At 37.8% G+C, this 26831-nt stretch overlaps 1 long non-coding RNA gene across 3 annotated transcripts in view; it reads left to right on the top strand.

Moving 5' to 3' along the window:
• Positions 1-26831, top strand: part of LOC107149875 — a 528547-nt gene that overhangs the window by 481556 nt on the left and 20160 nt on the right. For 2 of the 3 annotated variants that reach the window (XR_007349161.1, XR_007349163.1), the window contains one exon: positions 10991-11198. This is a non-coding gene — a long non-coding RNA (uncharacterized LOC107149875). Of the gene's footprint in view, positions 1-10990; positions 11199-15033; positions 15430-26831 lie in introns of those variants that run through there. The other variant, XR_007349165.1, reaches the window with a different exon arrangement.

Below are 26831 nucleotides of genomic sequence, written 5' to 3'. Positions count from 1 at the left end.
GAAAAGTATTGGAATTAGTTCTCTTTAAAATTGCTACAGAGACTCTGTTGCTGTATCTTCCACACTTTTCCAAAGCTTGTTAATCTCTCTGTTTTGTTCCCTCCTTTCTTTCCTTAATTTTTTTTTTGTTGTTGTTTGTTTCTTTGTTTTTGTAACATTAAAACAAAGCCTCAGGCTTATGTTCAGATTTTCCCATCCTCCAAAGGTAAAAACACTTGGATTGCAATCTTGCAATCATATAATTTGTAATACTATTTTGAAGGATTTTTGTTTTTTTGTTTTGTTTTGTTTTGTTTAGTGTAAAAGTGATCCTGACTCTTCATGGGTGGCTCTAGTAAAACATTTACATGAAATATTTTACATGATTTGATTTTTAAAAGTGTAAGCAATAATAATACAGATGGACAATAGATATTGCAAAGGACAGGAAGGCATTACCAGAATGAAAAGTGAATTAAAGCTGCCCTAACTCTAGGACCTCCCCATATTCCCAGGCTTGAGTCTACCTTTCTTTTTGTCTGTAGCAGTGCCCTTAAGATCTATCTCAGCACCTGCCCACCTTGCTTTATGGCCCAGACTCTCTGCAGTCCCCTTGAGGTACATCTCACACTGGGCACTTACATAGCTTTGACATACCTGGCTGATATTGGGAGAAAAGAACTGAGAGAGTCTGAGAGTGGCCCTCAACATGGTATCATTGCTGTTTTTCTTTGTTCCAGTGAGATCCCTAATGAAAAAGAGTCATTGCTGCTTTTCATATTCACTGTCTCCTACTTTTCTCCCCCAAACTGCTAAGTTTTCCACCAACTTACTTTAATTTTCAGTGTTGATTTCAAATGAATCCAAACAGTATTTAACAAAATATGAAGGACAATTTGTATCATGGGGGAGTGTTGCCTTAAACTGTAGTGCAGTTAATGATTTTATCTCATCCACCTACCCCAATACACATGTGCAGATGCACACATGCACAGACATGAACACACACACACACACACACAGAGGCACACATATTGTCCCTCTTATATTTTGGAATTTAGCGCAAATTATACTTTATATTTGTTTCTCTTTTTTTAACGTGGCGCTAAGGATTGAACCCAGTGCCTTACACATGCTAGGCAAGTGCTCTGCTACTGAGCTACAGCCCCAGCCCCTAAATTACAGGTTATAGATACTAGACGAAAATGAGTAGGCAGTTGGTTAGCTGAGTTCTCCATTGGAAAGAAGATTCAGACATCCTCATGGCAGTGGGAACCCAGGAACAACGTGGAGTGTGTATGTGTGTATGCGCAGGTACCATATTCCTACTAAAAACACGTTAACATTTTTTCCTTCCTTATTTTTCCATGAACTCTTAGCTCCAGAGCAGTTCCCTAACTTCCTAACTGAATTGCTAGGGAATAAGAGGACTTTGGAATGTGCAAACTTTATTTCTACTTCCACGTCATATTTGATCTAAAGCCCTTGTGATAAAGTTATTTTTAAAAGAATAAAGTGCACAGAGGGCAGGATGGAATGTGTGCAGACATGTAAAGAAGGGTCAGACATACAACAAAACTCCTAAGCCTGACTTTTTTCCTCAAAAGCTCATTACTATTGAAAAAGAGAAAGAGAGAGGGAGAGAGAATAAGTAATGTGCAGGGCCACTCTGAATTAATCTCCAAGGAGAAAGCATTCAAGCTTCACTGCAGACAGCTCCTTGCATCAGGCTTTCCGCTTCACAGGAATCAAAACCATCAGCAAAGCTCTGGAGGGAGCAGGTACCTTCTTCTCTAGCAAAAGAGCTGTGATGAGTGATGAGAGAGTGGTCCAGGTTTCCAGGGTCTTTTCCTGCAACTTATCAATACACATTATTTTATTGGCCAGCATTCTCCTTGCTCTTTGTCTCTGACTCCACTTTATTGAGTAGAGTAGAAAAAAAATACATTTTTTTTTCTTGCTATGCTATTTCCCAAGTCTCGGCATTACCACACTATACCTGACTTCCAGTCCACTAATACCATCATTCTCTTTCTGTCAGAAATTATAAATGGAATGACATATATGTCACTCTTGCAATGTTAGAACTCTGTCCCACTGTTTTCTGATGTCTCTCAACCTTCATGGTTCAGTGGCTCACTTATGCATGACTTAAAACAATCTTCAATCAGTTTGTATTTTCAACCTGCTTCATATCTTACATCAGTATCCCTAAGGGTAAGATGCCGTTCTTTTTTTACCAGTTGCCTTAGTCCTTTGGTTCTAAATACCATATACAATGAGGAGGCAAAGAAGAGGACTTTAAACTCAGAGCCAAGCATCTCAGATCTCTGCTAATTACTAGGCCCCCAACCTCTGAGTAATATTGAAGGAATATCCAAAATCTTTGAATCTATTTTTTTTTTCATTTGATGAAATGAAACAATAAATACTGACTTTCCAATGTTGTTGCTATTGTTCCCAGTTTGAAGGCAAAGAATGGAAATTGGTATTATTAGTTAATACTCTTAGTTCACATTCTATCCAAAATTGTTTTTTTTGAAAAATAATCTAGCCATATTTATAGAATCTTTATGAAATGCATGTATCCACATGGCATGATTGAAAAACTCTGTGACATTAAAAATAGAAAGTGAGAATTTGTCCCCCATTGCTGCTTATCCTTTATCTATTCCTTGAAAACTACTATTTTAATAATTACTGGATTTTGTTTTTACTAATTTGTTAAGTATAGCATTTTAGTCTTTATTTTATAGATCTTAGGCAATATTCTTAAATTTTTATATCTTCTTTTATTACTAACACATTTTTGTCTTTATTTTCTCTATTTTTCCTTTTTATTTTCTCAGAATAGTTCTAACTATTTATTCATCCCAAACTTCTCCCAAAAGAGAAAATGACTAAAAGTAAAAGAAGAACCTTCCTCCATTCTCCTCCTACAATCCAGACTCTACTGGATCATTGTACCTGCCCAGAGAGAGTGCTGACCTGAGTACAAAGGTCACCCTGCACACTCCTGGAGGGGCCTCCATAGAAACACTGGGTCCCTGTGTGGCAGCTGTTTAGAGGTTTACTTATTTTTTCCATCGCAAAAGAACATCTGGAAAATTGTTCTGAATTCCCTTCCTAATCAATATTTTGCCAGGATCAAGGAACATAGTTTGGTGTCCTTCTCTGTTTAATAGTCTTTCAGCTGCAATGGGAGTTGGTTTGACAATAACATATCTTTCCCTTTTTTCCCAGCCTCTGCCTTCAGTTTTAATAGCAGCCTGATTGGACTTGGATTCTTGCAACTGTCAAGATGAATGAAATGGAGTATGAATTCCATTGCTTTGTTCTGCCGCATCTCAGGCTTGTTTTCTAAACTAATTATTCACAGAGTGTAGCACTTTGTTTTGTTTCTCTGTGGCTGAGGATGAAGCCTCACTATAAATCAATGCCCTATTCTTATCTAGAATTACATAGTCAGAGAGCTCTGAAGATGATTGGAGATGTTTGGAGGAAAGAGAGATTTCTTACAAGGAAGAGTGAAAAGGACTTCTTAGCTTGTGCTTGAAAACATTCAGGAGAAATAGTGTAAGGAATATAAATTAAGAACCCATATGTAGAAAGCTAATAGCCTATCTCTGTTTGCTGAAGAGTAATAAATATTTTTTAATACATTTAATTTTGACTAAAGCAAAGCCTTTTGTTGGGTGAAGCATTTACTCTACAAGAGTTACTCTCCATATGATTAGTTACAAAACTTTTCTTCATCAGAATCAATAATATGTAAGAATAGAATAGAAATTAATGGGCACATTAGCCCTTCCAATGGGTCATAAGTCTAATAAGGCCTCAAACTAAATCCTGCTCTGTTATACATTGATGATCTTCCATAAGTTACCAAATTGCTCTGAATTTTAGTTTTCTTACCATAAGTTAGTGAAACAAATATACCTCCAGGTAATAGTTACCTTTTTGTTCTTCTTCTGTCTCCTTCCTCTATCGGTTCTGAGCGAAGAAATGATGGGACCCCATTTCCTGATCCTTAGGTTTGGTTAAGTGACCCAGGATAAGCCAACCAGATAACTCTAAACCTCTGGCTGTGATTATTGATACACAGATGGATATGTGACCCAAGGAAGTTTCCCCAATGCTGTAGCCTGGGCCTTCCCTGCAGAATCAAGCATAGGAGAAGCAGTACTTGATTCACCTGCTTTTTGCCACTGTTTGCCCACCATTCTTGTCACTGAGAGGAAACACTTCTATGGAACAGGGCACAGGAGACCAAGGCACAAAGAGTCAGCAGGAGGAGAACAAGCAAGTAATGGATTCAATAATGACTAATCTATAATTTCTCTAGGATGTTTTTCCTGTTAGAAACCTTCAATTATTATTACTGATTTTAATGTTAATATTTACATCTTCAACCCTTTCCATTATTACTTAAATGCATAACTTTAATGTTAGTATTTTATTTTTTATTTTGCTTTTTGTAACTTGAGTTGTTAGACTTTGTTTATATTTTAAGAGCTCTGATTAAGGATTACTCTACAGAGTTGTAGAGGGTGTTAAATAAGGTAATAAGTGGAAGGAATTTAGCAGAAAATACCACCCAAATGAAGCACTTGTTTCACCATTACTTCCAATATTATTTTACTGAGGCTCAGAGAACTTAAGTAATGTGCCCAAGATTAAATAGCTCCAATAACACAGCAAACCAAGTTTTAAACTGAGATCTTTTTGACTCTAAGGTTTATGTTTGGGACACTGCAGTAAGATGTTACATTTATTTTTTGTGTCATTTAGAAGCATGTTGTGGAGCATATGGCTGTGTTTCCTTGTTTCTTTCCCCATTATCTTGTCATATTTCTTGACTGTTCTTAGGAAGTATAGTGCTAGTGTGGCCTTGCTGGAGTGGAATGGATTTCCTGACCTCTGAAGAGTAGCCTGTTTTTCTTAGTTGATAAAGAAAAAAAAAAAAAAAAGCTAAGTCCAAAGAGATCTCTGGTGAGTAGGTGAAACTCCAGAGGTTTACATTAAAGGGTCTTCACCGTGGTTCTTCATCATGTAAAAGGTGCCTCCAATCCCAAGCACTGAGTCCTTCACCACACCCCTGGCAAAGGTTCATCTCACACCAGCCTTTTTCAATGCAAACTGCCAGCCCAGCCAAGCAGCCATTTAATGGACCTCAGGGCTGCCTTCCTAAGAGAGTTCTATCAGGGACAGTTTACTGCATGTATGTTTTAGACAGTTTCATGGCCTGCAAAGGTCCTTGATAAAAGACATACCCTCCTGCTTTTCAATCCAGAAAAAAACATTGATTTTTGTTTTTTATCCTCAACAGTCTTCCTTTCTCCCCATACCTCCCCATCCTCCCTGCTCAACTTTCTATTGGAGAAAAAAGAAGTAGGGATATAGTCTGTTCCCTTCTGAATGAAAGTCAGATTTTAGTACCAAGACTGAAACACGTGTGCAAGAGACTCTGAAGTACAGGAGGAGCGTGCCTGTAAGTAAACATGAGGAGTGTTGCAGTGTGTGTATATGTGTGTGTGTGTGTGTGGTGTGGTGTGCATGTGCACGCACATGCATGCTCACAAACCTCAGGGTACTTAATTCACATGCTTCAAAGTCCAAAAGTGAATAATTCCCACTTGATGCTCATACCTGTCTAATATGGTGGACAGAGTTTAGAGTGGCTCCCTAAACCCTGCATCCTCGGCCTCACACCTTGTATAATCCCCTTTCCTTGACTGAGGACAGTACATTTTCTTTCTTCTAGAACAGAAGGTAGCCAAGGTGATGTGACATGGTATCAGAGTCCTCTGCTGGCTGACTTGCTCTTGCTCTCCTGTTCCCTAGAAGCAAGCTTCTGTGCTGGGACTTTCCAGAGGGCTACCTGGGAAGGAACTTTGGGCTGCTCTGGGAGTTGAGGACAGTCTCCAGTTGACAGCAAGAAATCAAAGCTCTCGGTTCTATAGTTCTGTAGCCACAAAGAAATGACAACCTGAGGGACTTTGCAGGCAAGTTCTTTTCCCGTCAAGCCTCTGTAGGAGGCTCACCCGGCCAGTTCCTTGGCTGGAGTCTAGTGAGACCCTGAACCAGAGGACGTAGTTCAACAGGATCTGAACTCTTTATCCATGGAATCTGGGATATCTAAACCTGCACACAACAGACACTAGTATGGCAATATGTAAATCAATGGATGTGTAACTGATGTGATTCTGCAATCTGTGTATGGGGTGAAGGTGGGAGTTCATAACCCACTTGAATCAAAGTGTGGAATATGATATGTCAAGAAATTTGTAATGTTTTGAACAACCAACAATAAAAAATTAAAAAAAAAATAAACCTGCGTTTAGCAAATTTAGCCACTAAATTTGCAGTCGTTATGCAGCAACACACAACACAATAGATATCAAATCATGAATGGATTGTTTCAATCTGCATAATTAGTATAAAAGAAGGAGTTTGCTGTCAAATCTTTCTGGTTCTCAATGTTGACTACAGCTCTTATTTTTATGTGTATTTTGGGGAAATTTATTTAAGGTCTATGAGTTTAGCTTAAACTTTTTAAGCTGTAAAAAGTAAACAAGCAAACAAATAGTAAACAACAACAAAAAAATACATAGCCTTAGTACTGAGCTCACAGGATGGTTATAACTTTAAGGGAGTTAATTCACACAGTGAGCTCTCCAGAAATTTTGCCTGGATTTAACGTCCTGGATAACCTCTGGCCCAGTTAACCTCTTTTTCCCATAGTACTTTATTGAATCATCTTTATTTCACCTCAGGACTAGACTGTGAGTTCAAAAAGAAACAAAAAGAACCTTGTTTTCTTCATCTTGAAATCTCCAGCAAAAACATCCAGTGCAGCTAGCAAGTAGACATAATCAATAATTGTCAGATATGCAGATTCCTGGGTCCACACTAGAGGTTCTGAGCACAACAATATGGTATTTGTTGGAACTTCACAAAGTGATGAATCATGTTCGTGTTTACTCCTTTAACCCCAAGGATAATTGATGTGCCAAGGATCAAAAACTAAGATGGATAAAGATTCATTTTTTAATTAAAAGCAGAGATTCTCGCAAATGTACTTTACTAAATTGCTGACAACTAGACAGTGCATTGATGGCTCCTGGACATCAATGTTGTCTGATAAATAGAAAATTCTAGGCACTTACCTTAAAAACATCTAGGTTGAAAGGTCTAGAAGAGGCCTAAGATATCATGAGCCTCAATCAGGGAAGCTTTACAAATGTCCATTTTGCCTGAAATGTGAATTGTGATGGGGTCACACTGGGAGGACTGAGAGATCACAATGTGACCCCCTAGTCTTCCTATCCCGGCATATATACCAGGCTTCAATGAGACTTCACCACGTCCTTCATTAAGAGTCTATTTACTCCACTTTGAAACTGTGCTGGCTTATGACTTGTACTGACCAGCAGACGTTGGCCAGAGTGGTATGAGGAGACTTCCAAAGCTGAGTCACAGATGGCTTTGGGCTTCTACCTTCACACTCTTGGGCACAGTGTAATGACCAGCACACAAGCCAGGCCAGCCTTTCAGAGAGTGAGAGGTGACATGGAAACTGAGATAACCAGATAACTACCCACAGTAACTGTGAGACCCCTAGATGGCCCAACACCCCTGCCCTGCTCATGCAGCCTCATGAACAAGACCAAGGAAAGCTTATCCAAGAATCGCACAATCATCCACCCCCAGGATCATGAATAAGAACTGATCACTACTGTGTGCAGGGCAGCTCTGGGTTGTTATCAAGGCAGTGTAGCTGGCGTCTAGGACACATGCAACAGGGCTGTGCTATCCAAAGTGAAAACCTAGTCATTTATCCACTTTGCCATTTTGTAGCCAAAGCAATCTAGTTTCTAGTCCTGTATCTAATTACCGTATTATATGGCATACAAATTTGTACTTGAAAATATTCAGGAGAAATATGCTATACGTCCTTTTTAAATTTAATTACTGTACTTCTCTTCCCTTAAGTGACTTGGTATCATCTGCATCAGATTAAATTTGAACACCTCACAGAGCCCATGTGGCTTTTACTGGGTTCTGGGCCCTTCCATCTCCCCACGTTATCTTTTCTCATTGTGTTCCACTGACCACAGCTCCAACCCCAACCCCAACATACTCTTCACTTCTACTCCAGATACGCCTGTTGTTTCTGTTTTATCTAGAACACCCTCTCTATCATCTCCTTCCCTGCCCAGTGCCTACCCATCCTCCAAAGCTCTGTAGGATCGCCTCCTGCAGGAAGTCCTCTGTGTCTCCTTCAGCCTCAGGATGCCTCTCCAAGCTCCCCTGTATTACATGTGACATATAGTAATTCCTCACTAAAATTGTGTAAAATTCATAAATATTTTAAATGTATCCTTGGTGTTTAGTAGAGTACTTTATATACTCCAGGTAACTATAGAAGGATTATTTTTTCTTTTCTAAAAATTAAGATACGATTTTTTCTTTTTTTATCTATATATGACAGTGGAATGCATTACAATTCTTATTACATATATAGAGCACAGTTTTTCATATCTCTGGTTGTATACATAGTATATTCACACCAATTCATGTCTTCATACCTGTACCTTGGATAATGATGATCATCACATTCCACCATCATTAATAACCCCATGCCCCCTTCTTTCCCCTCCAACCCCTCTGCCCTGTCTAGAGTTTGTCTATTCCTCCCATGCTCCCTCTCCCTATCCCACTATGAATCAGCCTCCTTATAGCAAAGGAAACATTCGGCATTTGGTTTTCCAGGATTGGCTAACTTCACTTAGCATTATCTTCTCTAACTCCATCCATTTACCTGCAAATGCCATGATTTTATTCTCTTTTATTGCTGAGTAATATCCCATTGTGTATATATGCCACATTTTTTTAATCCATTCATCTATTGAAGGGCATCTAGTTTGGTCCATAGTTTAGCTATTGTGAATTGTGCTGCTATAAACATTGATGTGGCTGTGTCCCTGTAGTATGCTGTTTTTAAGTCCTTTGGTATAGACCAAGGAGAGGGATAGCTGGGTCAAATGATGTTTCCATTCCCAGTTTTCCAAGGAATCTCCATACTGCTTTCCGTGTTGGCTGCACCAATTTGCAGTCCCACCAGCAATGTATGAGTGTACCTTTTTTAAAAAAAAATAGTTAAAAAAGAAATAGAACTTATTATTGAGCCATTGACTTTTGGGATTATTTGTCACACAACAAAAGCTAAATGTATGTGTATGCTTCTCCCCAAACTCATCAACACACACACACACACACACACACACACACACACCACAAGTGTGTGCATACCCATGGCATTGTTTATTGCTACCTATTCAATGACAGTATGCTTTCCACACTGTAGACATATTTGGGTCAAGGGAAAAAGCAAACAAATAAACAAGCGAGAAATGCAAACTATGTACTTATTTGCTGTGGCTATTTACTTCTAGGTAAAATAAATGGCACAGTGCCATCCTCAGGGTGAAATGCAGAGGGTATGGAATGCAGGGCAGGCTCCCCTGGTGTCTCCTTTGCTTCTCTAGATGCCCATGTTTCCTAGGCTGCTGCTTTACTCTTGCTTTTTTATTGCATTATTAACTTATAACTCCCAGTTGCTGCAGTTTCTGTGTGTGTGTGTGTGTGTGTGTGTGCATGTGTTTGTCTGAGTTTCTGTGTGTGTGGCTTTTGTTTGTTTTTCATCCAAATCTCTTCCCAGGAGGAAATGAAAATGTCACTCAAACTCTAGTGAGAGTGTCAGTCAATGTCAAAGACACGTTGTTCACTTCTTCTTTCCCTCATTGCTTCATTTTGTGAACCAGTCTCTTAAATGCAATGTGATAAAGAAGGGGTCAGTCAAAGGGCTCTGCTGCCCAATCAGGTCAATCAAAGGCTTCTTTGAAGAGATAAGTTTAGATGCCACCAGAGGCAGGACCTCCCTCCTGAGATCCTGATCGTGAGTAATCATGTGAACTTGTAAGTCTTGCTTCTTCCTAACAGGAGAGAATCTGCCACAAAATTAAGGTATCCCATAGGAAAGTCGGTGACGGGATAATGCGTTGTGTTTCTGTATTTGTTAAAGATGTGACTTGAAACCTTGGATTCAGTCATTTCATGTGTGTGTGATATAATATATACATACATTTTGATAATATGATCAAATTATTTTTTTCCTTTCAACAAGCTCAAAATTTTTTCTCTCCAAGTAAAAAGACCTGCAGTTAATATATAGACACAAAATTTTCTGGTGTCTTTGTACTGTATTTAAACCCTTGTCTCTAATAATGGGATGGAAATGCTATTTTTCTATTAAAGGCATTTCAGCCTTCAAAATATCAAAGATGTTTACATGGGAGTACAGCAAAAATTACATGCATAAAGTATGTGAGTGCTTCTCATATGTGTGTGTTCCAGCACAGTCCTTTATGTGCATTCTTTTAACCTAAGATTATTAAGTATAAGGTGCAAAATTTAATGTGTATGCATGTGTGTGTGTGTGTGTGTACATATGTGTTCTGAACAGATGGAACAATAGGCTCTAGGAGCTGTCTAAATCTTTCTTTGATTCCACAGAGGTATTGCTGTGTGACATTAGGCAAATCACTTGTCTCTTCTGAATACCTAATCTTCCCCATTGCTAAAATAAAGCTGTTCATGGTCATTTGCAGTGCTATAAAGACAGTCATTGGGAAACTTCTACCAAGTCAATAGTAAATAATTTCAAAGAAGTTAAAAAGGAAGTAACTCTCTAGAATATTTACTCAATAAGCACTGACTAGTGCAAAAATCATGATTAATCTGGAGAATGCACACTTGGGCCCAGAAGTAGGACCTGAAGTTCTGCAAGGAAGTGAATTGAACAATTCCAGACTCACTGAAGGGCAAGGCTGAGTGTGCATCTCCATATGGAAATGTAACTGTGGACTTACAGCTGCTGCTGCATAAAGCCTTTGGATGCTAATAGTCCTTTGTGGTTTTCTCCCTTTTATTTCCTTCCTTCCTGTAGGTTGCAGCTTCTATCCCACCTCCCCCCTAACGGGCCTGTGGGAGGGTGGAAAGCAGGACTCAGAATGTTGGCCATCAAGTGGGAGAGGAACTGTGGAAAGAGGGAAGTGGACTGGAGGAAGCTGACCGAGATTTTTCTTGAGACAAGAAATAAAGGCTACCAAGTTGGTGAGAAGGAGAAAGAGCTATACATCACCTGATTAGAACAGGTAAGAGGGTCCTGACCCCGTCTTAGGTAGGCTCCCAAAGAAAAATGTCTGTTTTTGACATTTGGGAGATAATCTGTGGACAAGGAAGGAGGAATGCTCTCCCTAATGTGGGTGGTTCTCATGTAATCAGTTGAAGGCCTAACTAGAACCAAAGTTTGACCCTCCTGTGAGTGCGAGGGAACTTCTCCCACATGACTGCATTGAGGTGGTTTATGTAGTTTTTAAATTTTTTTAAAAATTTTATTCATGTACATTAATTGTGTATATTAATGGGTTTTGGTGTGATGTTTCAATACATGTATATGATATGAATTGATTAAATCCAGCCACTCTTTATCCATTTTCCCTCTCCTTTTCAATCCTTAGTAATTCCTACCCTACTTTCAGGTCAACTTTTTTAACTTCCACATATAACAGAGAACATGCATTGCTTGTCTGTCTGTGTCTAGTTTAATTCATTTAAGATAATATGCTTCAGTTCCATCCATTACACTGCAAAGGACAAGATATTCTTTTTTATGACTGAGTAATATTCCATTGTGTGTATACACCACTTTTTCTTTATCATTCACCTTTGACGGGCACCTAGGTTGATTCCCTATCTTGGTCAGTGAATATTGTCGTGATAAACATGGGTATGCAGTTATCTCTTTGTTATGCTGATTTCATAACCTGTGAATATGTACCCAGAAGTGAAATAGCTGGGTCATATGGGAGATCTGTTGCGCTTCATACTCTTCTCTACACCAGTAGAGTATAGGGCTCCCTTTCCTCCACATACTCACCAATATCCGTTATTGCCTTTTTGATAACAGTCATTTTGACAGGGGTGAGATGATACTTCATTATAGTCTTCATTTTCATTTCCATGATGCTATTGAGGGCTTTTTAAAATAAATAAATATAGATTTATTATCCATTTGTGTTTCTTCTCTGAGAAGTGTCTATTCAGATCATTTGCACACTTTTAATTGGATTGCTTGTTGTTTGATTGGTGAGTTTTTGAACGCCTCACATATTCTACATGTGAATTCTTTGTCAGATGAATAGTTGTCAAATATATTCTCCCATCCTATAATTTATTTCTTCACTTCATTTCAATAGGATTTTGTTTTGTTTGGTTTGTTTTTCCTACCTTCAGACTCAAATTAAAACATGAGCTTTTCCTGAATTTCAAATCTGCTCTCCTTGCCTGGAACAAGAGCATCAGCTCTCTGGGGTCTTCACCTTGCCAATTGCAGGATCTGACTCTTGTCAGACTCCATCACCATGTGACCCAATCACTTCATATGTTGCTTACTGCATTGGTTCCGTTTCCCTGAACCTGACTAAGGAAGACATAAAAGACCATCACAACAGCTGCTTCTCCCTTACTCTCCTCTAATATAAAGGAAGAAACTTTAAACTCATTTAACTTCCAAGGCTTCCTTATAGTTAGTGGAACCTGAATGACTCATTTTTGACCAATGTGCTGACCAAGTGGAAGGCTTTAGGCAGGACTTCCAAAGAAGTGTTTTAAAATGAAGGAACTATGCTGATGAAATTCTCTGGCTCTGGCATGGAAGTCAGCACCCCCAATGTGACTGTGGGCATGACAGACACCCACTGAAAAGGGCTGAGTTTGAACATGGGTGATGTTTGGCTGTTGGGGGCATAGATGAGTTGCCATATAATCCTATAATTAACTTCCTTGAGGTTTGTCTTTCCTTGAGGGGAAATAAATTAAGTCTTCATTACGTTTATTTTGTATTTTTGAAGCCAAATTTATAGTTGACCTATGTATGGCAAAATTTTGAAAATTTATACAATGTATTTATCTGGCAGTTGGGGCTTAATTAAATTTAAAATGCTATAAAGATTATCATCTTCAAAATTTATGTTTTCTTCTAAACATGAATAGAGAAGCAACTCTAAATAGATCTAAAGTCCTTGATGTGATGCCTACTAATGAGAATCTACAGCTGCTATATACAGATGTTCTTTGTTGTAGATTTCACTCTCAGTTGGGGCCAAAGTCATTTTTCATTCCCAAGCAATGGGCCTTGATGTCCTGGGCCTCCAAACGTGGTCCATCTTTCTTGACAGACAGCGACTCTAGGTCTTTCTGGGTAAGAGGCTGATCCAAGAGATCCAGGGGTCAGGTAAAAGACTGGTATCAGTGACTATCCAAGGGATTCCAGGGGAAAGACGATTGTCTGGACAGCTTGCAGAGAAATTTGTGAGGGGTTGAAGGGAAAGGTGGCCTGCTGATTTATAGCAAGGAATTGAAACTAAAAATCCATAAAAAAGAAAAAATGGTTATTGTGGTGCTTGAGTCAAACACAAGCCACTGAAATCATATTTGATTAACAATTCAAAAAGCAGGTAATTAGAAGCCTCACTGGTAGTTTAAAAATGTAGGGTAAGTTTATATTTTAAAAAAGGGGGGGTGGGCTAGAGATATAGCTCAGTTGGTAGAGTGCTTGCCTAGCATGCATAAGGCCCTGGGTTCAATCCACAGCACCACAAAAAAAGAAAAAAGAAAAAGAAAAAAAAAGGAATAGAGAAATTAGATTAGGAATGAAGAGATTAGGAACTACCCAATAATATCACTTATAATGAATTAAATTAATTTAAACCCTTTTTCCCCTTTCCTACTTCCTACTCTACTAAAGTACCAAACCCTTCAAGAGAGGTCACTCTTTCCCAAGTCAAGTTTAAGTCAAACTTCTCTCATGGCCCAACAAGTTTAGTGAAAAGATGGACTATGGAAATCCAATTTTACAGAGGCTCCGAGGAACCAAATCAGCTTCCTTTTGAGAGGACTGAGCTTCCTGATCAGCAGATTCAACAAGCCTGCACACCAAGCCAGGGACCAACAAAGAAGGAGATCTGAGTGCTGTGAAAGGCTAGAGCGTAGGAAGTTCACGGACACATGCTTTGTCTTTTATGAGCTGCAGTAAACATCCGTGTACACGCTTCCTTAGCAAGTGACTAACATTTTCTCTAGTGTACCTGCCGAGAAGTAGAATTGCTGAATTATACAGTAAATGTGTTTAAAATCTAAATTAGCCCTGTTGGACCACCCCCACTACGGCCAAGCTATACCCCAAGAGCTGGTAGAGTTCCATCTGTTTCTACTCATTCTTGCCAAGAGCTGGTCCTACAAGGCTGTGTACTTTTTGCCAATAAATGCCTTAAAATCTTTTAAGGGTCACTGAATCCAGACAAGCAGAGATTTGTCTAGATGAAAGACTGAGCGTGGTAGACTATTATTACAGGGCAATACACTGCTGTGGTGCTGAGGCAGCTGCAGAGGCCTCTTCAAACCCTGATCATATGATCATGCCACAGAGATGTCAGTCATGTCAATCAGAGTAACAGACATGAGTTTATTAGAAGGGATAGGAAAGAGGGAAAGGCGACATTCAAGGGAGAGAGTGGGTCTTCTCATAGGGGAGAGGGACAGTGCAGCCCTCCTGCCCTGCAGTTTTATTGATGTTTCCAAAGAGCGCTGCCCAGGTCACCTCTTGGCTTTTGACTGATAGCATGGGAACTGCAATGTCTACCTCAGAGAGGAGGGTGTGGTGCTCACAGAGCTGACATTTAGGAAACTGAGTCCCCTGTTTGTGCCTCCTCCTCAACAAAGTTTCCTTGGGAGGGTCTCGATGATTTGATTGCCAGGGTCGGTGATTATGGTTTATGATGGGTGTTGGTAAGGGAGGATCTGGGTCACCTAGTAAGGTGTAAAATGATATTAAAACAACAGCTTTTTTTTTTTTAAAAGGGGGTGTAATTATGACCAGGGGAGGTTCTAACAGTCTAGCTTCTCATCTCCCAGGTGCTTATCTTTCAGATGGGGCTCCTGTGCTTTTTAGCCCAGCCTCCTTGTCCTTGTCCTGCTCACACATCCCTGGCTGACCAACCACTTCACAAGATGAGAGGAAGAGGGCAGTTAGAGGAGCTACCATCCTCAGACTCACATTGCCTGAGGGAGGGAAGGACAAATACTAACTCTCCCCCAGTCACGGAGTCGACCAAAGCACATTGTATGATGGTCCATTTCCATCTTGGTTTGATCTGTTCCTAGAGAAGGTATTTATCTACCTCTTGATCCATCCATTTCTCCTGAAGTGTGCCTGTAAATGCTCACTCTCCTAGGGGCTATAAGGAAAGAAAGAGGAAGCAGGAAACGTCTAATTTCAAGAAGTTCCTTAGTCACGGAGATTATAGCTCGGCAGTCCTCAAACTTAAAGATGCATTTTTTTTGTTTGATCAGCAAAATGTTTCAAGTTTTTAAAAATGGTTGTTCCATAATTAACACTTAGGTCATTTTAGTTACTAAATAAAAATCTACCTTCCTTTAAAAATTGGAAGACCTGGTACCCTTGGGCTTGAATTTTGCAGAAGGTCATGCACTCTTCAGCTTCTCACAGACTCCTGTTCTATGCTCAAGCTGCCTCACTCTTCCTTGTTGACTGTAGGCACTTACAAATACCTACACTCTGTTTTATACTGTTGGTTCAGATGACTTCATAAAGCTAGTATTAACTGGAGGAAAAGAATTCTCTGGAGCCCTAGTCAAATTGTGTATCTATCAAATCAAAGCCATGCCAATGACCCTTTCTTCCTTTCTTGCACTTTACCAATGTGTGGAAATAATAGACTTTCAGAACCAGTTAAAAGAAATTGCAATGGAGAGGGAGAGGATAAAAATCTTGCTTAAGTATACTATGAAAAATACACCTTCTTCACAGACTTATCTTTAGCTTTCTTGTTTGCTTAGTCTTATATTCCCCCTGTTATCTGCTATTGAAATGATAGAAATGTTCATGGAGTGAAAGAATGAAAAGATTCTTCAAAGGCATATGACACAGTAATGAAAATTAACATGAGGTTCTCACCTAAACCTGAGCTTGCCACTTAGAAAAAATGCATGACAAGTGTGGAAATGTACATTCCCTGTCTTTCCCCCTTTCTCTTGAGATAAATAATGCTGTTTTATGATCTAGAGGAGACTATCAACATGCTGCTAGCATTTTTATCTCAACTACTGTCTTCTATCTCTGCCTCATGTGAAAGAAGGGACTGACTATTGTACATTTCTTCATACTTTAAAGAAAAAAACCTGCACTTTGAGTCAGTGACAGCTAGACACAATCGCAATCAGAAATAATACAGACTTAAAAACATAAACCCCAGTGCCCCAAGTATTTCCCAGGTCACTTTGGAGAATCACAAAATAGTGAGAAGTTCTCTGATCACAAGTCAGTATGTATAGATAATTGTTGGTGGCAGGGGTTGCTTGTTTTCTTGTTATTTCCTTTTGAAAAATATATGCAGACTGTGGCTTCTATCCCAAAGTTTTCCAAACCAAATGTTGGCCTCCTATACCTCCTATATAGTGGAAGGATTATCTTTTTAGGGGAAGATCCTTAGAGAATTATGGGTTAGAGAAGTTAGATAAGTTGAAATGACATAATGTTTAGTTCACAATCAGGACTAAAAATCAGGAAAGAGAGTTGGAGGAGAAGATTGACAATGGTCTTTAAAAGGAATTCACAGTGCAAACCTGCAGATGGAGAACTGGCCAACTGTAGGAGAAAATAGGTATGTTTATAAGCTCTGCCTATGGTGCATTTCTCCACCTGAAGTAGACCTTTTCCTACTGCTGGATGGGTGGCCCAAGGTCATATGAATCAATAAGATAAGCTTTGGGCTGGGGATGTGGCTCAAGCGGTAGCGCGCTCACCTGGCATTCTTGCGGCCAGGGTTCGATCCTCAGCACCACATACAAACAAAGATGTTGTGTCCGCCCAAAACTAAAAAATAAATATTAAAAAAAAATCTCTCTCTCTCTCTCTCTCTCTCTCTAAAAAAAAAAAAAAATAAGATAAGCTTTAACTCAACATAATCAGCTTGACATGATGTTCACAGTATGAAACTCTCTTCCAGATGAACATTCCTATTTGTTTAAGATGCCTTTTTTATTGTTTGTTTGTTTGTTTGTGGATCAAAATAAATTAATTCAGATTACAAAGTCTACACATCTTTTGAATAGCTGGTGAGGATTTGGATCCAGATCTGTCTTACTCCAAGATGAGGAACCATTTCTTCTCACATCCAAATGATATTAATGATAATAATTGCTCAAGAATAATACTCTGTACTTCAATAATACTCATTGAAGAATGATGTGGGCTTCATAAATGATATTTTCTTATTCGTTCTTTCCTGGTTTCAATCAGTATATTCAATTCATTTTGTATTTCACTGTCTTAACTGTGAAGGAAAGACACCAAACACTCAGGAACATTTTGTTCTCACTTTCTGCATCGTCTAGTTACGAATAACCACCAAAGATTTTTCTGGAGAGTTTGAAGACTGGTTGAGGATTTCCCTTAACCTGAGGTTGTACAGCAAAGGTAAAGTTATCTGAAAAGCACAAGGAGGGTAATGTCATGGTTCTTCCCTGCCGCCTCCCTTGGAGTGCAGTTGGCTCTCACACCCAATTAGTCACACAGTGTACAAAGATTCCACCAGAGTGAGTGATAACTCTGGCCTTATTTCCTTTTCAAAGATTATTTTATGCCTGGAATTAAAGTCACTGATCCTAGCTCCCTGGCAAACTTCTGCTGTTTGTTGATAGCACCATCAGGCACTCATTTTAGCTCCTTGCTCTGCTGAAAAAGCATCTGTGCAGCTGCCTGTCAGACCTTTATTCTGAAATGACATGCTTGAAGTACAACATCACCGTGTAGGTTTGCTGAAGATGGCAAACTAATTTTCCCTTTCCCCGTTCTTGAATAGACTCTCCTGATGCCTTTACCTGTCTGTGGACAAAGTATATTTGTTTATTGTATCTGAGAAAATACATATTAATGTGCTTAGTGAGCAGCTTAAGAAGAAAGGTGCCTATCAGCATTTTACTTAAAGCAAATGGGCATGTTATTTCTAATCTGAATAATTTATTTAGAGGAATGATTAGACTCGGTGGGGTGAGTTTCAGCTGTCACATGACCTTTGATAATGCTTCTTAGAGAAGTGATTCTTTTTAATACATCCATAAATGCTGCCCCATTCAATTAGGGCTTCCTTGAATTATTGATCAAACACTTAAACTCACTGAAGTGACTTGATGTCTCAATGGTATTAAAGGAGCTAAATTAGACTAGTATAATCAAAATAGCATTGCATAGGATAATTAACTAGCCGAACGACCTTCAGTAAGTCATTTGACCACACCGAGCCTCATTTTTTTATTAATAAATAAAATTCCTGATCCATGTTGCCCCTAGGTAATTATGATACTTAAATGAGATAACAGAAATGAAAATGATGAACAGTGTGTATAACATGAATGTTTGATATTACTCACTTGATACCTTTTGTATTTTATGAGAATTTGATGAAATAGAGTAGAACCCATTTTGTGAAGTGGGAGAACATTGACTACATATTTGTAGTAGGGAAACACCTGTTTTAGGAACAAATTGTCTCATTCCAGCTTAATATCCGTAAATTGTCAGGTAAAGAGCACGACAACCTCTAAAACTGTGAACTCTTTATAATTTGGGCCACATAATATGCTCATAGTATTTCACAGAAAGAGCACCATTATCTCGTGAGTGTTAATTCTGAGTCCACCACTGGTTGGTCAGCTCAGGAATAGGAACTGGTATGTTTAACTTCTACATCACAAGTAAAGAAATAAAATCTCTTAAATGGTGGCACAACAATTATTTTGGTTATTTTATAGTCAGGGAAAATAAAGAGAAAATTTAAAGGCATCTTTAAGTTTCAGTAAATATTTTTCAGAATAGAAAACCATAATCAAAGATTCATATCAGATTGATGTGAGAAACTGAGGATATAGTTCATTTACTTCCAAACTACATGCTTTTTAAAAAAAAAATAATGAGCTCCTGGAGCCAAACAACTTAGATATCTCAAAGCATGGACATGTTTAAACTGAAGCATTCCATTTGACTCAAAGTTCTGTGAATAAAGTTGGGCCTAGGAATCTGAGAGTGTCTGTTGCCTGTTAATGAAAGAGCAATGAACAGCTCAGGTCCTGATAATGATGTCTCATTGGAATGTGGGGGCATGGTACATAGCAAAGGGCCTTGAGTCCCTGAAGCTTATGAAGAGAATGGAAAAATAATAGGAATGTTCTAAAACACTGAGCAATGTGGGAATCAGAGTACATTCATCCTGAAAGTCAAGGAAGTAATGATTGAGTAATGAGTGAGAAGAAGAGAATTTCCAAGTTCACCACTAAGACCCAAATCCACAATCAGCTTCAAGGAAAATAAATCTAACTATAATTAAGATGCACTGAATTAGGTAAAGGTGATGGGGAAAAGCTAGATATTTCCCAATCCCATTTTAATATAAAAATCCAGACAGGGCTCAACTTCAAATGCGGAGATGAGAGGGCCTTATTCTTGTGAACTGGAGAGGTTAAGTTCAGGGAAGCAAGATGGCGAGAGATGTTGCTTGACTGAGCATACTATTTCACCAAGTGGGTTTGCAGTCTAAGATGGGCGACGAGCCTGATTGGAATAGATTGATGTTTTATTAAACAGAAGAGGCAAACACAGTGTTCAGACTGCTGAGACGGCTTGGGAATGGCCAGCAAAATACTGTGGAAGAGAAAGCTATGCAGAGTCAAGGACAATAGAGAGCATCATGATCCACAGAGTATCCTGATGTAGGGCTAGGTTGCAAATGAGAAAGACAAGACACTATGAGGCTGAGCACAGAGCTGCTACTGTGTGATTTTGAGGCTTGAGAAACTTACCAGAGGTTGGAAGGTGTTGGAAGACAGTGGAGTTGTGGCCAAACCAGTGAAGGGACCTCATGAAGCACTTGAAGCTTTAGTTGAGACTTCAAAAAGCCCAAACAAGAACTAAAAACTATTCCCAGGAAAAGGGATATGGATTAAAATTAGGAACAAAAGTAAAACCACAATTATAAAGCAAAGAAACAGAATCTATTAACCATAATTTTCTGCTTTTAAATTACTTGGCAAAATGTAAAATCCTGTAGAAGAAAATATATTTTATATGCTGTACATATTTTTATATGGTGTACATTTTCTTTAGTAAAGAAAATCATAGTACATCATATGCATTGACAATTACTAAGCATGGAAAGAAGCAAGACCCTTATTTAAAGAAAAAAACAGCAGTTGGTTAGAAAAAGAACTGAGTATAAACCTCATTATAACCAGAAGGCAAGAACTTTAAAGCAGCTAATGAATTTGTTTCAAGGACTTGAAGAAAATGCCATAATAGTATATGGACTGATTGGGAATCTCAGCAAAAAACACAGCTGTAATTCTATTCTGGAACAAAAAATACAGTTTCTCAAAAGGGAAAGATGTGATTAATAACAACAGATATGACTTTGCAACAGAAAGGGTCAATTAGTATGAATATAGAGAAGTAGAAAATTTCCAATTTGTAGACAAGAGACAAAGGTGATTTTAAAGGAAAATAAACAGATTTAGTAAATTGTACTTCAATATTAAGTAATCTAACATAAAGAAAATTGGGGTCCTAGGAAGGTGGACAGAAAGCACAGATCAGGAAAATAAGAGTAAAAAAGGGTGGGGGGAGCTTCAGATTTGGTATAAATCATCAAATTCTAATGTCCAAACTACATATCTGACTTCTTGTCAAAAGAATCAAAAAGAATAAATACAAGGAAAATTTTATATGGCATGGGATACACGAACTAATGGAAATTTAAATAAGGAGAAAATATAAAAGATAGTAAGAGAATATAGGCATAATACTGAGAATAGAGAACAATATAATGGACTTCTCATCAGGAAACATAGATACATTCCTGGGTGAGTTCTAGCAACTATTGAAAAAGAAATAATAGCTACCTTACCCAGATGTTTCTCAAAATTAAAGGCAGAAACACCTGCCAACTTGCTTTACAAGGCCAGAATTGTCCATTGTCAAATATTGACAAATGTGGTTTTAGTAAAGAAAATCACCCATAGATAGCCTTTATGACCATAGGTGTAGAAGTCGATGACATAATATTTGCAAAATAAATCTAACATGAAAAATATAATAATAGGACCAAGTAGTGTTTTAACACAAGAATACAAAAATTTAGGCAATTGACCATATTAACAGAATCAAAGAATAAGAACTCTTTCAATACATGTATCAAAAAGGAAGATAAATTGTGGTTGGATAAAAAGGGCAATTGATGGAGATATATACGATAAAGCTCATGAGTAAAATATTAAAAAGGTAGAATTTATTTAGCTGTTGCAAGCTATTCACCATACAATGCTTTAAAATTTTCTTTAGTATAAGAATTTTCATAATCAATTGTTGAGAAAAGGTCACTGTAAGCATTTTGGTATAGACTTTTTCTTTCTTGCTTAGAATTATTTTTTGAGGAATGAATTCAAAAGAATGGGATTACTAGATCAGAAGCTAAACAATAAATAAGACTTTAAGTTGATAGAATTTTGACCATAAATGCTGTTTTTTTATTTCTTACTAATGCCAACTAAACTGAGCATATCACACTTGATTTCTCATCCATGGATATAGAAAACTGAATCTTCTAAAGGATATTAGCACATTTTCTGGAGGCCTAATAATAGGTATAGGGGGGAAATCTAGAGCAAAAATCTTCTGGTCTCAGGACTTTCATATAAATTAGAAAACAAAAGAGAAAATTGTCTTTTCCCTTTGTTTTAAATTTGTTATTGATTGCATTCCAATTTTTGTAGTATTATTGTGGTTAATTAAAAGATTTGAGGGAAATGTGTCAAGAGAGGAGGGAGAAGAAATATATTCAGTGGTTTTAATGTACCTCATTGAATTTTCTTAAATATGTTTTTTAGTTGTTGATAGACCTTTATTTTATTTATTTGTATGCAGTACTGAGAATCCAACCCAGTGCCTCACACATGCCAGGCACATGCTCTACCACTGAGCCACAGGCCTAGCCTGTGAATTTTATTCAATAATAGTGAAACTTTGATTTTATAGACTATTCAGTTCCAATGTATTGTTTTCAAGAAACATATCATTGAATTCTATCTAAAATCATGTAATGTTTTCAGTAAAAGATATGAGAGAAAAAGAGACTTGGAGAAGTGATATAATTTCCCAATATCACATACTTAATATGTTGCAGAATTATGGTCTTAAACAGTATATTTGAAACATCAGAATATATAACTTAACCACATACTTAAGATCTTTCTTCTATCTTCTATCATAAAACAGTGTGGAGAGGTTAGGAATGTTCCAGAATTATTCGAACATATTTTGTATTGTGGGTTTGGTTTTCCTTGTTTTGTCAACTATGCATAAATAATGGATCTTAGCATTAGAACAAATATCATGTTTTCCTATAGCAATCTAGTTGAAGCACTTGGGGGGAATAAGGTTAATAGCAAAATTTCCCATTTTTATCAGTGTGTCAGTCTAGTGCCCTGAGGGCATGACAGCTTGCCCGGAAGATCATTAAATGTGTCCCCAACCATGCAAATATTTGAGTGCCTATGATAAATGAGCTCAGAGCTCCAAAGGCTATGTCTGGAGTAACACAGCTGGATGCTCAGCCTCCTTGAGGAGTGGAGCTCCATGAAACTCCACCACGACTTATAATAAATGACGCGTATTCCCTTAACATAAAACTTTGCTCTCTCCTTTAATGATAGTGGAGTTGGTAATGTCACTGTACCGTATTACATTATTCAGTTATTCAGGAGCCAGGGATTTTGTTTTTGTTTCTGTTATTTCATCTCTCTTCTAGTTCCAGATGGTTTCCATAATTGCTTTATTACCTTTGCAGATGTTTTAGGAAAATTTTAGGGCATAAGCCGATAATGGATCACTGCAGCATAGGAAAGGAGCTCTTGCATTATTTACTGTGAGAAAGCAAGTATGCTATGTATGTCAACTGCAGGTTGAATGGATTTCAAGCCCAGAGTATCTGGTGTTTTAGAATAAGCTGATGACTAGGATAGCAAGCTCTACTGTTATTTCCTAGAAGACTAGGACTTGTAAATAATGAACTTATTAGTCAATAATCAGATCTTTTTTTCCAGCTTTCTCAGAAAATGTTTGAGTAATTATAATCCCTTGTATATGTTTAGTACCACCTCCTCTTTTATAAGTGTTTGTCGACATTTTTGATTAAAAAATAAGAAAAGGTAATATCGTCCCCTCATTTGTAAAGTGTAAGATGAGACTTTGAGAGGTCCTGTGACAACATAAGATCATAGTTATTCTGTAAAGCAAGAACCCAGGTCTAATGTCCCAAAGTCTAGAATTATTATCATTATATATTTCATGTATCATGCTGTATCTGCTGGATGCAGAATTCCTGATTCATGCACAGAGAATAGATATTCCTTTCCCACATAGGGCCAGTCCCAATACCAGACTTAACAGTACAGCAGATGATTTACTTTGTCAAGATTACTTTCTCATATAATCTAACATCACTTCACAGGAAAGAAGGCAGGGACAACTTTGACCCGAAATATCACCAAATCTGTGATTAGGGATGGGTTGCAGGGGTTTCAGTGTTTGGAATACAGTTTGAGCTTGTCCTCCAAAGCTTTGTGTGCTGCAGACAAGGTTCCATCATTGAGGTGAACCTGTGGGTGGTGCCTACTGGAAGGTGGTAAGGTTCCAGGAAACTGCCCTCAGAAGGGATCATTGCTGGTCTCAACAGGTGAACTGGTTCTCTTGAAAATGGATTGTAGTAGAGCAAGTTCAGCTGTCTCAGCTCTCTCTGCTGCTTCCGGTCTCACCCTGTGAACTCCTTTCCAGGTGCTCTCACCATTGTGATGCCCTCGTCCTGAAACCCTCACTAGAGCTGAGCAGATGCTGGCACAACTCTGTTGAACTTCCAGAACTGTGAGCTAAATAAACCTTTTTTTCCTTATATGCTTATTAGCATCAGAACTTTTTTTATAGCGACACAAAACAGACTAATACAGAGCTGCTTGTCCTCCCATTCAGTATTGAAATATTTACTGGAGTAGCCTTAACATTCCTAATTAACAGCTGAGAGTGAATTGTGCTGTCCTATACTCTTAGATTAATGACCCAGAATAAATGCGGCCTTTTAGAATTTAGACTGTCCTTCATAGGACCTCGTGACCTCACGTCTTGCTTTGGCTAAGGGACCTTAAGAAGTCAGACAGCAGAGGCTTTATGGAACACACCCTATAGCTATTGAGCTATTGGTATTGGAATGTGTAATTTTGGAAGCTAATTAATATGTGAGAGGTCTAACTATCCTAAAAGTACCCTGCTTGGGTAAGTTCAATTTACCATAAGGAAAGGACAGATTCGAGTAAGATACCAGATAGTCTTAGCTCTTCTGACACCAGATAAGTGAAATATTTGGGATTAGTTTGACTATGACCATCCAGGATAATGTTTTTTTTTTGTTTGTTTTTGTTTTTGTTTTTTTTTGCCTATAGGTCTGGCAACTCCTCTTCTCTGTGTTTGCTTTTTGAGGCTGTGATCTTTTTGAGTTCATAGTCGTATAAGATGTGAGAAGTTTAGATTTTGTCTCAGATGTCTGTGATGGCTCTGTTGATCTATCATCTTGGCTAGGTTACATTTATGGATATTAAAAATTGGGGGGATATTTTGCCATAATTTTTCTCTTTCTCTATGCATCACATTTCTTGTTTGATCCAATTTTTGCACAATTGTTTTACAAATATTTCTTCTATCTTGTTTTTCCTCTCTTCTCCCTCTGTGTTACAATTGTATACGTGTTACATGTTTTAATTGTCCCCAAACAACATCCCACAGTCCTTTAAGCAATTTATGGATGCAGTGTAATTATAACATGTTCTTGTGACCACTTGGGTGAAGTTTTAGAGATTTATAACACAGCAGAAAATTGCTAACTCTGAAAATGTTTTTAAAATAGAAAAATCCACTTGTAAGAGAAAATTACATATAAACACTAATTAGCAATGATACAATCTGAAGTTTAGCTTGCTTAATCTAAAAGAAACTAGGGAAAAATTCAGAAAAAATTCCCATAGCAAAGAAAGTTTTCACAAAAATCACAAAGGATTAAAAGAGTTGTATTAAACTTGTGTTCTAGAAAGCCTCTTAAATTTGGTACACATGCTGAATTTCCAAATGACTTGTGTCAAAAGGAAGATGGTTCACAAAATGGTTTGTGCATTCACATTTCTTCATGTTATCTGATTGCTGCCATTACTTTAGGAAATGAGATGCTAGAGAAAAGAGTTTTATTAATTTGAACTCCACAGGTAAAAAGATACTCAGGAAATATGTTTCATGTTTCCATGACTTTAGTGTCAAGAACACCTGTTTAACAGGTTAAAAGTTAGTACAAGGGCTGGAATTGTGGCTCCGTGGCAGAATGCTTGCCTCACATCTGTGGGGAGCTGGTTTCTATCCTCAGCACCACATAAAAATAAATAAATAAAATTAAGGTGTTCTGTCCATCTACAGCTAAGTAAACATTAAAAAAAACAAAGTTAGTGCAGGGCAGGTGATGATAAGGATTCTTATCCTCACCCTCAACTTCTCATGTCTTTCAATGAACTTTGGAAGATAAAACTACTAAATAATAGTTAAAATTTGCATAGGTGAGAAATGGATTATGTGACATCTATTTAACCTGCTTTCATACTCAGTGGTTTCTGATTAATCCCCTTTAATTAATTATTCTTCTGAAACAGGGTTTTTGTAGCTGAATATCATTATTCATCATTCTTATGGATTGATATTTAGTTATCAAATGCCCTCTTGTTGGAATTTGGGGTGTATTCAGGATTTTCATAATTCATGATTATAAATACTTTTGCTTATTTGTAATTTCCTATTTGAAATATATTTTTATATGTATAATTCTTAGGTTAAAAATATTAACAATATTTATCTGGGCATGGTGGCACACGTCTATAATCCCAATGGTTTGTGAGGCTGATACAGGAAGATAGAGAATTCAAAGCCAGCCTCAGCAAAAGTGAGGCACTAAGCAACTCAGTGAGACCCTGTCTCTAACTAAAATATGAAATATAGGGCTGAGGATGTGGCTTAGTGGTGGAGTGCCCCTGAGTGTACACACACACACACACACACACACACACACACACACACATGCATACACACATACAGACACACACACAGTGTTTGCTTTTGAAACATATTGATGACTCTTTATTCTTCTTCTCAATGGATGAGAATAATTATTTACCAAAACACACATATACTTATTCACATTTTAGAGTTTGCTGACAACAAAAATTTTTGATTTAATATTCTGTGACTATTAGGATTGTTTCTATTATCATTCTTTTTGCCACTTGAATAATTTTATTTTAAAGTGCCATTTATTCATTCTTGTCAAAAATCCTGACAATTTTCGACTTTGCTTTACACCTGTTTTGACTAAGCCTGGATTTATTTTCAATCAGCAGTAATTCAGTCAGGTAAAACTTAACCTGTAAATCAGTCATCTGATTACACGGCAAGAGACCTTCACAAGATGCTGGTTTGTGTGAATTTCTTATCCTCAATATATCTGTAAGTCAATAAATCTCTGTTTTTTATAAATTACCTAGGTGTGGAAATTTTCTTACAGCATTATGAGCAGACA

This window comes from Marmota marmota, unplaced genomic scaffold, assembly GCF_001458135.2.
Source record: "Marmota marmota marmota unplaced genomic scaffold, marMar, whole genome shotgun sequence".
Lineage (NCBI taxonomy): Eukaryota > Metazoa > Chordata > Mammalia > Rodentia > Sciuridae > Marmota > Marmota marmota.
Note: the sequence above shows the minus strand (reverse complement) of the source record. Positions and strands in the feature narration are given on the sequence as shown.